At 41.9% G+C, this 19,547-nt stretch overlaps 1 protein-coding gene across 3 annotated transcripts in view; it reads left to right on the top strand.

The window, feature by feature from the left end:
- Positions 1-15,104: 15,104 nt before the first annotated feature.
- The window catches only part of AASS (aminoadipate-semialdehyde synthase), a 72,634-nt gene continuing 68,191 nt past the window's right edge, over positions 15,105-19,547 (top strand). Inside the window, exon 1 of one of the 3 annotated variants that reach the window (XM_043871965.1) lies at positions 15,105-15,204. The gene's annotated coding sequence lies outside the window, so the exon portion shown is untranslated. The remainder of the gene's footprint in view (positions 15,205-19,547) is intronic. The other 2 variants (XM_043871964.1, XM_043871966.1) reach the window with 2 other exon arrangements.

Raw genomic sequence — 19,547 nt, 5'->3', positions numbered from 1 at the left:
GGTGACAGTGGCAGGAGTTGGGGGTGGGTGTGGGAGTGGGTGGGTGTGGGGGGCGGGGGGCGGCGGGGCCGGTCCATGTCTTTGGCCTTGCCTCTGCCAGCTTTGCAGCATTGGCCTCATCTGTGACCCAGGCATGGACACAGGTGCCCAAGCCTCCCAGAAGCCACCACAGGAGGGCCCACACTGTGTAAAACACAGGAATGTATTCCAGGACCCTGGGGCTTCCTGGTACTGCCGTGGCATCAGGGGTGTCATCTGCCATTTGCTGTTTTTACACAGAAGCCAAACACCTCTGTTTTTTTCCCTACATTTTTCTCCAAAGATCGTTATTGACAGCATTGAATTTCTCTGTTGGTCCATCTATAAATAATTCCTTGAGGCTATTGCAAACACAGCTTCTTTGCCACCCCTACCCTGGATCTATCAGTTTCTTTCCATTCAGACGGCATGATGTCTACAGCCTTGGAAATAAATAGATTATCTTATACAGTCTGACTATATTTTCTATTGATTTTGAAGGTGAGAGAGGCTGCCACCCAGAGAAGATAAAAGCTTTCATGCTTCAGGACCTCATAGCAGGCAAGTTCTGGGATAGAAAATTGTATAGAAAGGCAGTCATCTTACTAAAATTAATCACTAATCTGGGTTCAAATTCACAAATTACTCTTACTGAGAATAACAGCATCGTGGTTAAGAGCTTGAGCTTTGGAGTCCGCCAGGAAATGGACCTAAGCTTAATTCCTCAGCAGGGATCTGTGTGTCTTCATTTAACTTCTCTGAGTCTCAGCTTTCTCAAATTGATTGTGACTATTAATATCTACCTCATGGGATAGTGTATGGCTTGCATGGGCTATCATAGCTTTAACACTTTTCACAATATTTGGCATGTAGGTGTTCAGAGATGGTACTTTTCTGATTATCACTTTATTACCATATAATTACCACATTGTTTGTCTTTTACCCCTGTATACATTTGTATTTTAAATGTATTTCTTGTGTCAATAAAAATTTAATTGGTTGATCTAAGAAAGAAGAGGAAAATTTTATTCAAGCCAAATTGAGGATTATAACCCAGGAACAGTGGGAAGCCCCAGTGGTACAAGAGGTAAAGAATCTGCCTGCAATGCAGGAGAAGTGGATTTGATCCCTGGGTCCAGAAGATCCTGGGAGAAGGAAATGGCAACCCAGTCCAGTGTTCTTGCCTGGAAAACCCCATGGACAGAGGAGGCTGGTGGGCTATAGTTCATAGTGTCGCAAGGAGTTGGACAGGACAGAACACACACCCAGGAACAGCATCTCAGGACACTCTGAGAACTGTCCAGTCTATTAGAGGTCAATGCACAGTGATATAAGTGTTTTGAGAAAGAGAGTTGTACTTTAAATGGTATATTTTTGACAGCTGACACAATCCTAGATCTGTAAGTACACTGTGGTGGGTCATTGTGACCCCTTATAAGATGAAGAAGGAATGTTATCTTTTAAGGGATTATCTTATTGTTGCTAGGAGAATGTTGCCGTTTATGGTTGAGCAGGTATTTCTGCCTATGGGGAGGTTTTGCTGATGCATAATGGAGATACACAGTGCACAGTAGATGGGGGGAGAGGAGGCCAATGGACCAAGAAAAAATTTTTATGTTCAAATTTTTCTTGTCATAAAATATGGATTGTATTTCTCTTTTAAGACTTTCTAAAGTATATATTATATTCTTAGATTCTGACCTGTACCTTCACCACTCTATTGTTCATACTTGTTTTTATTTTTTTTTTCATGGAAACCTTTCAGGTTATGATTTTCATGTACTTTAGGATCATTTGCTACATATTTTTCACTGATATCCTATAGAAAATAATTAGGAACTCATTGATTTCATGTAAGAATCAGTTATCTGTGTTTATGTAAATAGTTTTCCTATATTCCTGCTTTAAATACATCAGCACAGGAATCAGTCTTCTCCACGGAATGAAAGTAACATAAGCCAACCATCAAAATATTGTTAGGAATACTATGACAAGAATTAAAGTAAAAGAACTCAAATCCCTAAAATTTTATACTGGGGTATTTCTACAAATCTACATGTTTTCCGTTATATCTGAGTCTGGAGATCTTAAGGTTACACCAAGTCCACATTAGATTATACAGATAAAATCATTTAAATGGAAATGATGATTCTTCAGCCAGGATGCTGAGACTTTTTTTTTAAATTCCTGATTTCATTATTTATTTACTTTTGGTTGTGCTGGATCTTTTTTGCTGTGATGGTTTTCCTCTAGTTGCCGTAAGTGGGGGCTACTTTCTTGATGCAGTGTGAGGGCTTTTTATTGCTGTGGTTTCCCTTGTTGTAGAACACAGGCTTTACGGTGTGTGGGCTTCAGTAGTTGCAACATGTGGGCTCAGAGGTTACGGCTCTCGGGCTCTAGAGCACAGGCTCAGCAGTCATGCATGGGCTCAGTTGCTCTGTAGAATGTGGGATCTTCCTGGACCAGGGATTGAACTTGTGTATCTTGCATTGGCAGGCAGACCCTTTACCACTGAGCCACCAGGGGAACCTGACGCTGAGTGTTAATAAGATTTTATTTTGGTGATTCTTTAGCTCCTCCAATTACATATCTTTCTCCTTTCCCAATATTACTTTTCCCAATCTACTTCCCCACTTCTCCATTTCATTTCAAGGCTAAATGCAATCAGTACTGTTAAACTGAATTTCCATCCATCAGTAGCAGAGCTCTATAAATTCTCCAACTGAAACTCGTTAGCAACTGTAAATATTCCTTAGTGTTTACATTACACTGTATTTTAACCTTATTTACATGGATAACTCACACTTATCATTCCCAACTTTATAAGCCATCATAACAGGTCACAAAAGTTCAACAAAGAGAATGTCAGTTCCAAGGACTGTTACTATCATAAGGATAAGAGTTGAATATTCATTAGTTCCAGGAAATTTAAAAAAATGTCCAGATATGCTCTGGTAATTTTGTTTGCTCCAAATCACATTAGCAAACATGTAGAATATTATTGAAAAATATTTCCAGTTATAATTATATAAAATATAATTTTAATAAATTATTTCTAAAATTGATAGATGCTAACAAAATCACATCAGCATGTTATTCAATGTCATTAAACCTCAAAAGGAAAATATAATCAAAGTAAAATAATTATAAGGCATGTTGGGATTTGCTGAGTAATCTTTCCATTTAGAAGTGGATTTAGATAGTGGGGTCCCAAGCCTCTAGAGTAGAGAGTCTTACATACACACGTTCATTTAGTCTTTCATGTTAATCGATTTAGAGGGACAAATATTGATGTTTGTTTTGTAAAGAAGCTTCCAAAACTCTTCTCAACCTTAAATTTTATAATTCAAGAGTTATAACTTAAAAAAACAAGTTTTTTCTTTTTTTTAGTGTTGATGTGACCAGATGCTGATTATTATCTGAGTGCTCTATCACATCCATTCTCCAGGTTTCTAACTTGATCTGGGCCCAGGAGGCTGACCTCTATGGATTTCATCCCCAGGGTTTGCCCTAAGATCTCCTGTTGAGTCGGGTTGATGAACTACTCTGGCCAAAGTTTGGAATACAGGAAAAATATGCCAAGGGACTCTGAGTTAGAGTCCCTGGCTGAGTCCCTGACTTATGTTGGTCTCAAGAGTGATCCTCAAAATGGAATTCTCAGGCTGTGATATTCACATACTTGAATGCAGAGACACCATCCTTGTTGGGAGGACACGGGATATAATAACATCACATTACTCAAATTATCATTAAAGGTGGCATGGGGTGGAGTACGGGGCTTCCGCAGTGGCTAAGCAGTAAAGAATCAGTCTGCAATGCAGGAGACTCAGAAGATTCTGATTCGCTCCCTGGGTTGGGAAGATACCCTGGAAGAGGGCATGGCAACCCGCTCCAGTATTCTTGCCTGGAGAATCCCATGGCGGGCTGCAGTTAATGGGGTCACAAAGAGTAGAACCTGACTGAAGTCACAGCACACATATATGCCATGGAGTACAGGAAGCCAACAAAGTAGTGAGGAGCCAAATAGTCTTCCACTCAGCTGATATGGCAACCGTAAGGTGGATTGTGGAATGGACCGGACACTTCTGGGTACTCTGGAGAGTGTACATTAAAAGATAAAGTCTACAATTCCCAGTTCAAAACACTAGTCAATGGAACATTCCAATAGCTCAATAAACCTGAAACACCAAGGACTCAGATTTTGCAGGCAAAAATGTCTGGGTGACTCCACCAGATAAAGAATTCTGTTCAGCCAAGTTGCTGGTAGAAAGTAGAGGAATGAGGGGTAAAGCACAGAAGCTGTTGTTATTGGTTTAGGTCTTGAAGCCAACTACAAAAAGCTTTCCCAGCAGTTTTAAATGAATTGTTTTCCTCTTTTTCCTTCTTACATTTTATGAAGCGTGTCAGTGGTGGCTAACATCACAGTCTAGATTCCAAGGGTGGGAAGTATGACAGAACTGATATCACTCAACCATGACACTACAGCTGATGAGATTTTGTGTTTCTCCTGTGCAGGGTTCACAAGTTCTTCACTTAGGCAAAGGTCAAGGGTAAAAGCTGAGTAGCACAATGAATGGACTGTATGCTTTATTCTGTGTTTGCATACCCCCACCTCACACATTGATCCATACCATGCTCTTTACCCTCTGTGTGTCAGACACTGACCTCTATGGATTCCATCACCAAGCTTCCCTTGTCCTTTGGCCTCTGTCTGGGTTTGGCCAGAGGGAAACAATAACAGGGTATTGGGAGGTGAAAGGAGAAGCATATTGGGTTACTTATTCCCTTTGCACCTTTACTTGTGCTTGGCCAGAGTTGTGGCAGTGGTGTGTTCTATAGCTATAGCTTTGGTCCTTCAGTTCCTCTTCTGTGGTCCCAAACATTTTCTAGGTTTTGGAAACACTATTCCCATTCTTGTCCCTTTGGATGTGAAGTAGTGATGATCCACCACTCTTGCTGACGATCCGTGAGTGTTTCACTAAGCCTTGCCCATACTTCTTTCATGGAACTCTTTCAGTTACAGTCTTTGTTTTTGCCATTCCTTTACTGCCAGTACAACAATATACCATGGAAGGAAGAAAAAATTTGAGAGGGACTAGATAAGGATAGCCGTTGGCAGTGGGAGGCACCTACAAGTGGTGGAGAGCAGAGAACGCAGAGAACATGGGCAAAGACAACAGCTGGTATTCTAGATCGGCATTATAGATCATAGCAATAAGTAGTGGTGTTAACTGATAGGCTTGTGGGGGAAAGGAGCCGAGGATCCAAGTGAAGTTAGTCTCTGGAAGAACCTGCTAGCCAAGAGGACAAAGTAAACATCAGGATTTTCAGACGTTAGGGCTTCAGGCATCAGAATTCTCATCCCTGTTTGGGACTTGGCAAGTGCACAGAAAAGCTTTGGTTTTGATGACAGCTTTTGAACAGATTATCAAACACTGTTCATTTACTTCATACACTAGCTTGTTTGTTCATCCATTCGTCAAATATGTATTGAATTCCTTTTATACTGCAGGTCCTGAGTTGGACACCAAGGATATAAATGTGTGTAAGATATATTATCTGACTTCATGGGATTCACAATTTACCAGGAGCTGAAGACACGTATGAATGTAACTAGTACTTGGTTATTTAACATCTTTTTCTGGGTATATCCTGTAGGTACCTCATACTAGATATGCATGCAACGTTACTCCTTATTTTCTAAAAAGCACAACTCTCTTCTACTATCCATTTCGTGAACAGCAGCATGGCTATGACCTTGTTTCAGAGTTGACCCCTCGGCCCATTGGAGTCAGTCATTCTTTTTTTCTAAAATCTGTTTTGTATACATTCTTATTAGAGGATTTTTCTTAGTTATGCATCTGATGAGCAGCCAAGGTTGAGAAACTACTGTATTAGATATAAATCCTTCCTAAACTGAGGTCATAATTGGTCCTTAGAGAATGGAGTAAGCTGTATCTTGTGGGGGGAGTGTATGTGTGTTTGTGTGTATCCAGGAAGGAGAAGAGTCCAGTATTTCTTGCTAAGTTGTATATATGGAGCCAGTGGTACTTGCTGGAGATGTCAGAGACATAGTGTGTGACTAGTTGTTCAACCACGGATTCTCAGGATGATATTATTTGTAAGAATCTCCACATTCAAGCTGTCATCATTGTTATCAGCACTCTGGGATCTTAGGGACTGACTCATGCAGATTGAACTCAAAAGCCAAAAATGTCGATTTTTTATTATTTTTTTTATAAGATACACATGTCACTGCCTGACAGTGTATTCTGTCCTGTGCAGGAAAGTCTGATTACAGGTAGACACAACCTTCTCTACAGAACTGGATGTAGCTAAAGAGAATAGGTTTCAGCTTCAGCCCCTCCCTTACTAGAGTCGTGTGAGTGCTGGGCTTGACTGGGAACTGTGGATTATTCCCAGTAGAGAAGGGAAGCCAGAGTTGAAACCAGGGAGCATTTCTATGTAAACATTTTTGGTAAATTGCCTGAGGAAATCTCAGAAGAATGGGACCTGAATTTTCAAGATGATAATAATTCATCATGAACTCTTTTCTTAGTATAAATAAAAATTCATTATTGTACTTAATTTTAAATTTATAGTTTTGTCTTTTTTATTGAAGAAGTTCTAACAGATGGTGTCTCAGGCGCCCCCCAAATCTGGATCTGCCTCTGTGTCTCTAACATGGAGATCTGGACACTGCTGGCCTAACCAGATGTCTTTCATTGGCAAGATTCTGTTCACCTTCTTTTTCGAGTCCACGCATCTCACAGTTCTGGGGTTATCGTTTCATTGCTTCAGGCAGAAAACAAGCAATTAAGTTACAGTTTTGTTTACATGATTGTATCCCATAGAGATCTTGAGAGGAAAACGGGATCTCCTGAAAGGGTCCCGGAAAATCCCTTCAGTGATTCATTTAAAAACAATTCCTACGCCTTGCCTGGTGGTCTTGTGGTTAAGAATCTACCTGTCAATGTAGGGGACATGGGTTTGATCCTGGTCCAGGAATATTCCACATTCCCAGGAGCCACTAGGCCCAGGCGCCACAACTGCTGAGCCAGAGAGCCTAGGGCGTGTGCTCCAGGAGAGCAGCCACCACAGTGAGAAGCCCATGTCCTGCGATGAAGGCCTCCATTTTGGTGCTAGTCATCTGTTTCATTTGAGGGTGATACTTGTCTTTTTACTCATGTTGTCAAGCCAGTGTGCCCAGTATACCATATGTAATAATAGCAACACTACCATTTTCAAGATTGTACTCACCAGTGAAAACTTTGGTATGCTTTTTGTCAATCTACCTCATGAAGAAGCATGAGTTACAGGAGACTTGTCAGAGATGAGTGATTAAAAATGTTTGTTTCCACCATTCTCTTTTCATATAGGCATTTTTGTAAGAGAAATACTCTTGCTAAATGAGTCTGTAGAAACTGCAGGTATAAGGGAGTTTCTTCAAAATCCATAGGCGTAGGTCTTTTAAAAGTAGAATCAATCATCCTCAGTGTACCTGTATTTCAGGTTGATTTTAGAGCTCACAATGAAGCTGTAGCTCAATTTCATTTTCTTTAGACATTTAGAGCAAACAACCTTTCAAAGATCAATCTAAAGAAGCGATCTTGATTTAAATTCCTGCCGATACAGTTACTGTATGTTTCTACCTTCTTTATTCATTGCATGATTTTACTTTTGTGTGTGTGTCCTCAGTGATACATGAGCAATCACCATAATATTGGGGGACAATCTGGCTGTTTGATGAATTAAGTCTGTACTAGGTTCTCAAGGGCCTCTGTAACAAAGTGGCAATGACTAGGGTTGTTGTTGTTCAGTCACTAAGTTGTGTCCGACTCCTTGTGACCCATGAACTGCAGCGTGCCAGGCTTCCCTGTCCTTCACTATCTCCCTGAGTTTGCTCAACCTCATGTCCACTGAGTCGGTGATGCCATCCAACCATCTCATCCTCTGTCGCCCCCTTCGCCTCTTGCCCTCAATCTTTCATAGCATCAGGGTCTTTTTCAATGAGTCAGTTCTTCACATCAGGTGGCCAAAGCATCGGAGTTTCAGCTTCAACAACAGTCCTTCCAATGAATATTCAGAGTTGATTTCCTTTAGGATTGACTGGTTTGATCTTCTTGCTGTCCCAGGGACTCTCAAGAGTCTTCTCCAACACCACAGTTCCAAAGCATCAATTTTTCGGTGTGCAGCCTTCTTTATGGTCCAACTCTCACATCTGTACACAACTACTGGAAAAATCATAGCTTTGCCTATATGGATCTTTGTTGGCAAAGTGATGTCTCTGCTTTTTAATATTTTGTCTAGATTTCTTATAGCTTTCCTTCCAAGCAGCAAGTGTCTTTTAATTTCATGGCTGCAGTCACTTTCCACAGTGATTTTGGAGCCCAAGAAAATAAGATCTGCCACTGTTTCCACTTTTTCTCCAACAATTTGCCATGAAGTGACAGGACAAGGGGACTTAGAGCAACATAAATTTATTGCTTCGCAGCTCTAGAGACTGGAAGTCTGCTATCAAGGTGTTGACCAGGCTGTAGTCCCTTTGTAGGCACTATGGGAGAATTCTTCCTTGCTTCTTCAAGTTCCTGGTAGTTTCTGGGGTTCCTCGGCTTGCAGTACTAGAACTTCACCTCTGTTTGTCATGGCTTCTTCCCTTAGTGTGTCTATTTTTTTTTTTTTTTGGCTGTGCCAGGTCTTAGTTGTGGCATGTGAGATCTTTTTTAAGTTGTGGCGTGTGGGATGTGGGATCTAGTTTCCTGACCAGGGATCACACCTGGGCCCCCTTGCATTGGGAGCCAGAGTCTTAGCCACTAGACCACTAGGAAAGTCTCCTGAGTCCTTTTCTTTTAAAGACATATTGCGATGGGTTTAAGCCATCTGAATCAGGTATGATTTCGTTTTGATTCTTTCCTTCTTTTTATCTGTAAAGATTCTATTTCCAGATAAGGTCACATTTCAAGGTTCTGGGTGGACATAAATTTTGGGGCAGGAGGGTGCCATTCAATCCATTATAAATCCACTGAATTCCATTAGGTGCTAGGAATGGAGTTCCCTCCCTGACAAGAGAGACGGTATTTCTCTGTTGCGGGTTCATCAGCTGGCACAGCCAGGTATCTACCAGCCATGGAGCTTTCATGGCAGCCAAGAAGCTGAATATGTAAGCAGGCCAGGTAGCCTGTGCCCTAGAAAGAGGCAGGAAAGAAGCAGAAGTGGTTTCTAGCAGTGAAAGTTTTCTTGAACTGAATTCCTTCTTAAAATTCAACAGAGGTGCTCTAGGATGTGGGTATCGTCCCCCAATCTTTGCTTTGTCTTTCTGAAACCCCTTTCTTTTCTGTTCTCTGTGGCAACTCATTCTCTGGTCTCCCTCGCACTGGACTTGTACCCAGTGAGTAAACTTTGCCTTAAGCCTCCTGCTCCTGGCCTCTCACTTCTACCCACTTCATTCTTTATCCTTGTTTTCTCCACTCTTCCTCATTTTGTTCCCACTTCATCCTTGGTCTAAATCTATTTCTTTCACAAAACTGCACAGATCCCTCAGACTCAGGTGGGTTTAGAGTGGGCAATGGACACCAGAAGTTTCCAAAGACAGAGCACATGTCTTGGACTCCTAAGAGTTTATTCATTACTGTGGTGTTTGCCTTGACACAACTTTGACACTGTGGGCATTTAGCCTCTTAGGGTAGGGATTGTGTTTATTTAAACTATGTTTACAAAGTATCTAAGAAATATTTGGAGTTAGCCCGCATTTATGGGCCCAGGAAATAATCTCTGTATGGAGCAAATTCTTGTCTTTCACACTTTTGCCTTTGTTTTATTTTAGGTCATTCAATAATGATAAATGAGAATGATGGACAAGACTGTGCCTGTCATGGGCAATGTCCACACTACACCATTCAATGAGCACCTTCCTTTGATGTTTTTTCTTCCTTTCAAATTCTATTATGTTTGTTTCTGGGGAGCTATACAGATGGCAATGATCATGAGAGTCAGGTCAATGTCAGGGATACATTCTCCACCTGACTTCCTGCTTCCTGATGTGACCTTGTCTATGCTGAGTTTATTTTTCCTAGCTGCTGCTTCTTACACTGCAGAAAACAATATGTATATTCTTTTCTTCTTCCTGTCTCTAGAGTGAGATGACTACAGTAAAGGATTGGTTTCATCCTTTCTCTAACCCAAACCAGGACTAGAATGAGAAACCCTTGACCCTCCTACCTCCTCATCTTGGCCTTCTGTTTGTCTCCAGCTCAATTACACTGATGATGACTCCAGAAAAACTGCACTTGTATTTTATTTTTGCTTTAAATACTTCCTCCTTTCTCCAATCTTTTCTCAGTCCTTTAAGACATCTTCTCTTTTGAGATTTTCATTCAAACAAGGCTGAGAGGAGGAACACCGGTTTTCCTTCCTTGATTTGAATATGTTTTAGTCACATTTGAATATATTTGATTCATTATTTGCCAGGGAGATATATTCCAAAATATATTCCAAAATTTGCATTTCCCTGATTTGCTTGTATTACCATAGCATATTATTGTTACCCAATTTATAAAATGCAGAGATGTGGAACTGGAAATTTAGAGTTCCTGGTAGACTTATAATAACAATTACTAAGCAGGTGATGATGAGCAGCAAACCTGTCCAATGACTTAAGCCTTGAGGCATAACTCTTGAGGGATGTTGTAAACTCTTGGGGATTTTATGAAACCAACAAATGTTGATCCTGGGCCTTGGAATTTTCTTAAATTTTTTTTTCAGGAAGGCTCCTTAAATAATGGTAATAGTACTGGCAGAGGAGGTGAAATAAAAAGTAGTTTTCTCTACTTCATTCATCTAAGGTGGGGGTAGATATAATCCCCCAGGACATCACTATCTCCACCCAGAACCTGTTTTCAGTAGTGATTTTTCTGTGGATGGTTCACATTATCTTACCTAATCAGATTTTTAAATTCCTTGGTGGTAAAGGAGGTACATTTCCTTCCAAGGAAATTTGGGAGTTAGGCAACAATAGTAATTGTCACTTAGAAATTTTTCTTTTCTAAACTATTTCTTATTTTAAACAACATAAGATTTGGTACTTCCTGTCAGTAAGAAATTTATTTATAACAAGTTGAATATCTTATTAGGGTGAGTGATAAAGGTGATACTGTGAAATTTACTGTTCATGTGAGAAATATAGAGTCTTGAGAGAGCAATAGATCAAATGTCCACCTCTTTTCTTTTTATTTATTTATTTATTTTATTAGTTGGAGGCTAATTACTTCACAACATTTCAGTGGGTTTTGTCATACATGGATACGAATCAGCCATAGAGTTACAAGTATTCCCCACCTCTTTTCTTTTTATAGCAAAGTTCACATAAGATTGAGAATGGGTTCTGAATAGAAAGAAAGGAGTGCATGAAACAGAGTAAAATAGTAAACCCCAATAACAGTTCATGCATATTGAGAATGTCCATCACTTAATCTTCTTGAGAACATTGTGTTGTTTCCCAATGTCCTGATGGGGAAATGACTTGCTAGAGAGTTGGTGAAGGAAGGATGAAGTCTAAGGCTGGCTCCCTAATGCTCACATACCTAACTACTACCCTCATGCCTCTCAGGAAGAACAGAACCAAAGTAAGGAACAAGAAGGGAAGAAAATCGAAGAATGTGGAGAAAGAGAGGCAACTTGAGTGGCCTAGACCCAACTTTCCAATTTCAAGAATATTGACCTAACACCCCACATGGGTGGAAGGGTTCTCCCCTATTGAAGGAGTCTGAAGGATTGACTGCAGAAGTCCTGTGGAAACTCTTTAGGTGTATCCAAGCCTTATTTTTCTTGCATCTATTGTCTCTCAATTGTGAAGAAATTTCTGATACCTGTCACACTTATTACAACAGTCACTATGATGAAAAACCTTTGAGTTCTCCCATTTTAAGGATGAGTATTTCTCATGTGCATATTTTGCAAAATCTTTGAGCACTGTAAACATCTGAGTGATGGTTTGGAATTTGAAGGAAGGATTTTTCTTTTGGCCAGGTTAATATTTCATTACCAGCTCAGAAGTGCACAGGATTTCAAAATAAAGCAAAGAGAGCGCTAACGGAGCATCACAGGCTCCAGAGTCACCACAATCCAGGAGCCTTTCCTGGCTGTGCCCATTCAGGGATGCAGTTTTGATAGTTTTCCTGCAAGTGTTCCACCGTTTGCAGGGTAATTCACGGTGACGAATCATGCATTTCAACAAGCATGTCTTGAATACCTTTTGTGTTGAATATGCTCCTTTGAACCTTCTAGAACTCCTTTCTCCTCTGTACCTGCTCTGTCCCTGAAGGGTTGACCTTTATGGACTGTACCAGCCCTCTGGTTTTCCTTGTGTCCAATTTGTAGAAAGCACTAGCAGGAGGTGGGAGGGCAGGAGAAGGAAGTAGGGTTATTCATTCTATGGGCTGGGGTTCTGCAAACTATGACCCAGGGTCCAAATCTAGCCTTCAGTTAATTTTTACAAACAGCATTTTATTGGCACATAGCCATGCTCATCCATTTAAGTATTGTCTGTGGCTGCTTTTAGCCTCCAAATGTCAGAGTTGGTGAATTGTGACAGAGATTTAATGGCCTGCAAAGCCTAAAATATTAATTTTCTGGTCCTTTACAGAAAAAAAAAAAGTTTATTGACCCCTGCCTTAGATAACTCCATCTCTGGGCAGGGTTATTGATTCCTTAGGCATCTCCCTTCCTGTCAAAAGTCACCACTGTCTGGTGGCTTTCCCTATAGCTTCTGCAACAACCCAGCTAGAGCTCTTTCTGTGTTCTGGTAACTGTCTCTTCCTCTGGACCTATTAAGGCCTACAGGTTTCTCACCATTTCTAGTTCCGGGGAGCAAGTGGGCATTACCATCTTTTTTTGTTGCCCTCCTTTATCCCTGCATACACTCCCTTCATGTCTCCTAATTTACCCAATTGAAATGACAGAGAACTGCAGATAAATAAACAACAAGAGACTTTGGGAAAATAAATAATAATTGCCTGTTTCTTAGCTAGATGCTTGGCAGAGCACTTTGGACATCATCTCATTTTATATCCCCGCAATTACCCCTGAAGTAGTCCCTATTATTTTCCTATTAATAGATAAGGAAACCTAGGTTTTTTTGAAAACTAAGTAGCTTGTCCATGATTTATACTTTGAGGAGGAAAAGTTTGGATTCTGATCCAGGCTCTTAATCCTTAGGAGATAACAAAGGACAGATTGTGGTTCACTATTCTTTTCAGGCTGGTGTTGCTGTTGAAATAAAGCTGAGATGGCTGGTTTTGGCCATACCTTGAAGGAACTCAAACATTGTATGAAGGACGGTGGGCAAAAGAGTCTGGGCATGACACACTACACAGGCGTGTGTATCTCCTGGAAAAAAGGTTTGAGCTCATATCACATCTGTTTAGTGATATGCACTTTCCGAAGTATTTCACAGCCTCATAACAAGCCTGTGAAGCCAGATGACAGTTCTTAGAACAGTTATAGAATTCAGCAAGCTGAGACTGAAAGATTAAGTATAGCATATCCACACCCAATGAATATTAAGGATCCACGCATATATGACAAAGTCCAGTGTTCTTTAGAAGCCCTGACTATGGCTTCCCTGGGGGTTCAATGGTAAAGAGTCTGCCTGCCAACGTAGGAGACGTGGGTTTGATCCCTAGTCTGGGAATGCCAGGCGAGTGTATACTCCTTGGTTTTGTCTCGTCACAACAAAGATTTGGAGTGACGGACATTAAAGCCGCCTCGGCGTGTCACAGCTCTTGGGTCTTGGACAGACCGTGTTTTAGCTCTCAGGTCTCAAACGGACCGTGTTATAGCTCTTAGACAGATCAGTGTTGCAGCTCCATGTTACAGCTCTATTTTATTTAGATAATAACAGGTAAACCCATCCTCGAGGGGTGAGGGCACGCCGTTCCTTGTCTTTCAGCCACCGCCATTCTGGACTCCTTTTCCCTATTCTAACTACCTAACAGGAAGATTCCACATGCCACAGAGCAATTAAGCCATGTGCTACAGCTATTGAACCTGTGCTCCAGAGTCCGGGAACCATAGCTACTGAGCCCTAGTGCCTTTACTGAAGTCTGAGAGCCCTAGGGCCCATGCTTGCAACAAGAGAAACAACTCTCATGTCAACAATATTGAACCTAGAACATTTTTATAAATTCCACTCATATCTCCAATTACAAAGAAAATTAGAGCCCTCTCTAGAAGTTGAGTTTTCCCTCTGTATCTTTAGCTTTACATAGCCAAGATCATATTCCTAATCATTCCTCTAAAGCTTTCCCTTCTTGCTATGTTTCTCTGCACTGTTCTCAGTATCACCGGGTTCCTAATCACCACTTAGCCAAGCTTGAGACACCAAATTTGCTTCAGTTCTTCCTCTAACCTGTCATCCTTACCCGTGGTGTTGACTCTGTCCTTTTAAAGTTTTTACTATCACTTTTACTCAAATCCCTTCTATACACTACCTAGACCATATTCCCTTAAGCATGCAACTCTGATCATCTCATTGATTTGAGCAAAAAACCTCTGGGCCTACACACTATTTATAAGAATAAAGTTCAATAGTGAAATTATTAAAGTCATTGATGAAAATTAATATTCACTGGATGTGGACACACGACACTTAATTTCTCAGTCTCCGTTTGCTGGACTCTAAAACTGCTCTAAGAACGGTCATCAGGCTTCACAGTTTTGTTGTGAGGCTGTGAAAATGTTTTCAGAAGTGCATACTGCTAAACGAGTTTGAAACTTTATTTTTTTTTTCCCCAGGACATACATCCATCTGTTGAACATGTAACATTCGGACTATTCCCTTCACCGTCTCCGCCTGTCTCCTGCTGCGGGCAGTTACAAACTTGGTCAATAACCGTCCTGGAAGGACGTGAGGTCCCCGGCTACGGACGTAGGTCAGAGATCTAAAAAGGCAGAAAGATTTTCGGGGTGGAGCCGGGGCAGGGCATGACCTAGTACCTGGCAGCGCCGCCGATTGGCGGAGAAGAAGGTTGTTCCCTCAGGGCGGGCGCTGATTGGCTGCGGAGGAGGAGTCATGACGTCCTAAGTTGAGCAAACACCTCCTCCTCAACGCCTGCATCCCAATTTCGGCTGGGAATTTGGAGCCTCCCCTCCCCGGGTCCCGGAGCTCAAAGGCGGCGGGGACCGGACGAGGTGAGGGGGTGGTGGGGTGGGGTGGGTGCCAGGAGGAGCTGAGCTGATGGGCAGTGGGCTCAGCCTGTGAGATGAGCCTGAGACCGCTGGCGGGGCTCTGCCTATCCGCCCGGAGGTGCGGGCGAGTTTCTGCCTACTCCTCCCTGCGGCGCTGGGGACCCGGGAGCTCCGCGGACGCCGGCCGTTGCCGGGACAAGAATGGGGAAGAGCGTGAAGAGCGTTCTCTTCTCCAGGCCTCCCTCCAAGCGTTTCCCTGCGGACGAGGGGTGGGAAGTCGGGGGCAGTGGGCGCAGCCCCGGAATTTCTGTATAGGCGGGAGAAGGGATGGCAATATAGATTTCTTTTTTGGCCAGGGCTGAGGTGGGGGGCGGTTGCTGGGGAGTAAAGAATTGGTATTGAAGTTGTAGAACAAAGCCTCTGTTAATTCTTGGACTGCGTGCTTATTTAGACAGGCGGCTGCGGGAGGGTGGAAGGCAGATGGCGGCGGGCACCGCCCCTCCGGCCCAGCACGCTCGCACCCCCAAGCTTTCTTTCGGCGCAGTTACTGGTTGACCTTTTAAGCCCCTAGCCTGCTTAAACAAATTCGGATCACAGACTTATTCACACTGCCCATGTGGACCTGACCTTTCTCTGAGATGGAGGCCGTCCCCCTCCATCCTCTGACGGGAAGAGTGCGGAAGTTGAATGTTTGGATATCAGCGTCTCCTGAATTTCTGAGACCTCGCAGGCGCTCTGCGGGCCAGTGGGACAGTTCACCCGCGGAGCGGGCGCGGTTAGAAGCAGTGAAATACCCTGTTTAACTCAATGGGGCTAAATGCCCTGGCTACTTCTGGAAGAAATATGCTTTCCAGGTACTGATTTTAGGAGAGTGGAAGTGGGTTGTTGCGTGGAGAGAGGGAAAGAATGTGTTTAGTAACTGGAACGAAGACAAGCATTTTTTGATGTTGCTATTCGGCTGTGAAAATGTAACTGATTAGGGCGACCTAGTTGTGCACAGGAGTGAACTGTCCTCCACTTTGACATATGGCTTTCATATACTCTATATTCGGAGAAGGAAATGGCAACCCACTCCAGTGTTCTTGCCAGGAAAATCCCAGGGACAGAGGAGCCTGGTGGGCTGCCCTCTCTGGGGTCGCACAGAGTTGGACACGACTGAGCAGCAGTGGCATAACTCTATATTAAACAAACAAACAAACAAACAAAAACCAGCCATGACACTTGGTGTGGACGGCTTCTATATGTGTATGTGTGTTGGCAACTGCTCCCTCTCTCGCTCCCCCTTTTCTGCTATAAAGAGGAGTGAACCTATGGGCCACAGGACATTCTAACTGTAACCTGGTGGCCCTTCTGCAAAATGAGCTAGGAGGACAAAGGTTTAAGTCAGTGTCCCCAAATGACTTTCCCACTCTCCAGAAAATCCTATTTGTTATCAGCCTTGCTTGTTATTGGTGACAGCATCATCAGAACTCTGATTTATTTGTCATTGAAAATTTATCCCATAACTAACCAGTCCTCTAAGCATTAGCAGGATTTTGGAAATGATCTTTGGTGGGTAACCAATCCCATTTGACGCAAACTTTTCATTTTTTCCAAATATTCTTTTATTAATTTTCTCACAGAGATAACACTACAAACAGTGACAAGTTTCTGTGGTGAGGCCACAGAAATTTCTATGGAATTTGTGGAATCACAGAAATGCTGTATATCTGGAATGGAAAGTAACCAACAATGTTATTACCATATTCATAGAATTAAGATACAGTCAATTATAAGATGCATCCTCCTTTCAAGGATGCTAAAATGTGAAGAAAAAAAAAGTAAATTTGATGAAATATAGTATTAAAGTGTTAACTTATTATCTTGAACCCTCATGCCTGAAGGGTAAAGGTAACGAGAAGGCTTACTGGGCTTTTTTTTTTTTTTTTCTAAAAAAGTAAGAAGAGGGAGGGATGAACATGGAGTCATTGTGAAGGCCTCCCCACAGTGTGACCCAGAGGAAGGGAAAGTGATGTTCAACTGTCAGGGGTGATGGATGGCTGTGTTTACCTCTGAGGAGAGGGCAGCCTTGCAGCCATTTGCTTAAACATTTACTGAGTGTTTAATGACATGTAAGGCAGTGCTCAGCACTTTATGCCTCAGTGCAAATAAACTTCTCAATAACCCTGTGAGGTAGGTATATATCCCATTTTGCAGGTGAAGTACAGACAGATTAAGTTACTCACCAAGGTCTTTGAGTAAGTGGGAAGCAGAGGAACCCAGGCCATTTATGGAGGAGAGTAGTCAGAATTTTTTGTGAGGTATCCCCCTCCTATTTTTGGCTCATGGTCACTGCAGTTAATGCAGGTAACTTAGGTGAATATCCTGTCTTTCTCTATAGTGCTTTTGGTATTTTGTTTCCCTGTTTGTGTACTTTGGCTGGATCTTCATGAGTCAGAGTGCCTATTTATGTTCTAAAATTTGAATGCCTTTGTAATCCACAGTGTCCAGTCACTACTATGCTTAATGTTGTTGTTCAGCTGCTAAGTCGTGTCCGATTCTTTGCGATCCCATGAACCGTCCTTCACTGTCTCTGGGAGTTTGCTCAAATTCATGTCCACTGAATCAGTGATGCCATCTAACCACCTCATCCTCTATATACTATATTTAATAGAATCAGCATATTAAAGCTGAAAAGGATGTTATCTTTATATTCCAGCCTGAATTATGAAATTGAAGTCAAGGAAGGAGTCCCATGTCTAGTTCTATGTCTCAGCAACCAGATCTGGATTTTAATACCATTTTTATTTGTATTTCATAATATTCATTGGTCTATGAGATCTTGGCAAGAGATTAGCTCTTTTGTGAGCCTTGTTGGGCCAGTGGCAAATATGAATCCCTGTTCTTATTCATGAGTCTATTTTGTTTGCTTCACTGGTCTTTATGACATTCATTTAAATCTGCTCATTTATTTATTCATTCTGTCGCCAAACATTTAAATTCTCCTGTAGGGAAGTCACTGGAAATATAGAGATGAGGAAAACAAGTCATTTCTTCAAAGAATTTATAGAGTTTAACAAAGACATAAACAAATAAACATTGTGGATCCAATTCAGAACTAACTTTGCATTCCATCTCAGTGAAGCTACATTTGTGGGCTAGAGACCAGGAGACTGGCAGGTCGTATTATCTTTGGATGACTTTGAATAGTTGATGGACTTGAGAACACATGATAATTTTAGATCAGTTAATTAACACTAACAGATACGCCTCCCCCTCCAAGTCTACTTGTTTTTACTTCTAGTTAACTGTTTTGTAACCGGACTTCCCTGGTGGCTTAGATGGTAAGAGCATCTGCCTACAATGTGGGAGACCCGGGTTCGATCCCTGGGTCGGGAAGATCCCCCTGGAGAAGGAAATGGCAACCTACTCCAGTACTCTTGCCTGGAAAATCCCATGGATGGATGGAGGAGCCTGGTAGGCTATAGTCCATGGGGTTCCAAAGAGTTGGACACAACTGAGAGACTTCACTTTCACTTTCATTTTGTAACCAGTTTAACATTAAAAGAATATATCTATGCAACAGGAAATAGAAGTATGGAGGACAGTGTTGTTCAAGCCTCATGTTCATGCCTCATTCTAGCAAGCCTTGGGGTTGGGAGGTACTTGGAGGAGTTCTAGGCTATCACTAGGTGTTCTGTTCATTTGGAACTCTTATGAACCTCTTCAGGGTCATTATGGTCTGGATGCCAAATATGTAGCGTGGGCGAAGACCCATGGTCATGCAGTTGCTTGCCTTTATTGTATCAGGGCTTCCTGGGAAACTATGGCTTTTATTTATTTATTTTTAGTTTTAAAAATATATTTATATATTTGGCTGTGCCAGGTCTTAGTTGCAGCACACAGGATCTTCCATCTTCTTTGCGGCTTGTGGGATCTTTAGTTGTGGCATGTGGGGTCTAGTTCCCTGACCAGGGATTAGACCTGGGCCCCCTGCCTTGGGAGCTTGGAGTCTTAGCCAATGAACCACCAGGGAAGTCCCATTGTGGCTTTTTAAATACACTTGCATGTTTTGAATAAACTGGAAGTGAGGGTATAAATCATTTGCATTTCTCACCCTTTATTTATTTTAGTCAACTGAAGGCTACTCCATCCTTAGTCACTCTAAATTTAACCAAAATGTATGCCTGATTGTATGCAAACAACTTGACATTGAGAAATCGCCCCCTGTGATTTGGTGGTTTTAGAGAGTCACTGGATTGTATTCTAGTGGAATTATTTCAAAGATCTAAAATATATGGACAAAGAGCACATTTCTGATTTGGGGGCTAGAGATAGATGATATGGCCTTAAATTTTCTTTAATAA

The sequence above is a fragment of the Cervus elaphus genome, chromosome 18 (assembly GCF_910594005.1).
Source record: "Cervus elaphus chromosome 18, mCerEla1.1, whole genome shotgun sequence".
Classification (NCBI taxonomy): domain Eukaryota; kingdom Metazoa; phylum Chordata; class Mammalia; order Artiodactyla; family Cervidae; genus Cervus; species Cervus elaphus.
This window is presented reverse-complemented; position numbering and strand designations above follow the sequence as displayed.